General features: G+C 36.1%; 1 long non-coding RNA gene across 1 annotated transcript in view; it reads right to left on the bottom strand.

The window, feature by feature from the left end:
* Positions 1-962, bottom strand: part of LOC116186820 — a 7,873-nt gene that overhangs the window by 1,057 nt on the left and 5,854 nt on the right. The gene's annotated exons all lie outside the window — the stretch shown is intronic.

Raw genomic sequence — 962 nt, forward strand, 5'->3', positions numbered from 1 at the left:
GGAGGAAATCGTGATGGAAAGTGGATCCAGATTTATCAGCCGGATAAAAATCGTTAAAAAAAGAAAGAAAAGAAAAAGGATCGAGATCGGTCGAGATCGTGGCCGTGTACGCCGATATGAAAATTATTCGCCAAATTTTTCGTTTCGAAACGAAAGCGTGGCTCGAGAATTAATTATAACGATGAATTTTTGAACGACAATGATGCTTAAAGATTAAAACGTTTCGCTCGTCGTTTCCATCATATGTTCCCTCCGTGAGAATCGCGGGATTTAAAATTTTATGGAGATTTTGTAAGAAACGGTGGAAACCTGTCACGATCGATCATTTCTCTATCATCATTGTATTGTTTCGAAAAATATGTTGAAATTTGATCACGCCGTACGTCGAGAATTGCACGCTCATTGGTTTCGTCACGCGACCGTGTTCCTCTTCCTCAGATCCGACGATGAGTTACAAAATAAGTTAAGAGTTTATGGTTTTTTTTTTTTTTTTTTCCTTTTTTTCTATCACTAGAAAGAGACTCTATTATATAATATATAATATAATAATTATACGTCTATGGTTACGACGCGTCCCTGATTATGTTCTCTGTAAAATATCACGTAGATAGGTATATTTTATATTTTTCCTCTTTTCTTCTCACTTTCTAATAATATATATAATTATATGCATATAATATAATAATAGGAGGCCATCCGAACGTATTTTTTTTTCTTCTTCTTCTTCTTACACGGTCATCTCGCATTCTAATCTTCTTTCTCACTTCAACACTCTTCCTTCCCTGTCACACCTTTAAAAATCTCTACATTTTCACCTGCCTTGCACGCGGCGTAACATCGTGTATCACGCATTAACGCATTCACGCGAAAAAAAAATGTATTTTTTTTCCTCGATTTCTCTCTCGTTCTGTCGTACGATCATCTCTTTCATTCTTCTCTCTCTCTCTCTCTCTCTCTCTCTC

The sequence above is a fragment of the Apis dorsata genome, unplaced genomic scaffold, assembly GCF_000469605.1.
Source record: "Apis dorsata unplaced genomic scaffold, Apis dorsata 1.3 scaffold_58, whole genome shotgun sequence".
Classification (NCBI taxonomy): domain Eukaryota; kingdom Metazoa; phylum Arthropoda; class Insecta; order Hymenoptera; family Apidae; genus Apis; species Apis dorsata.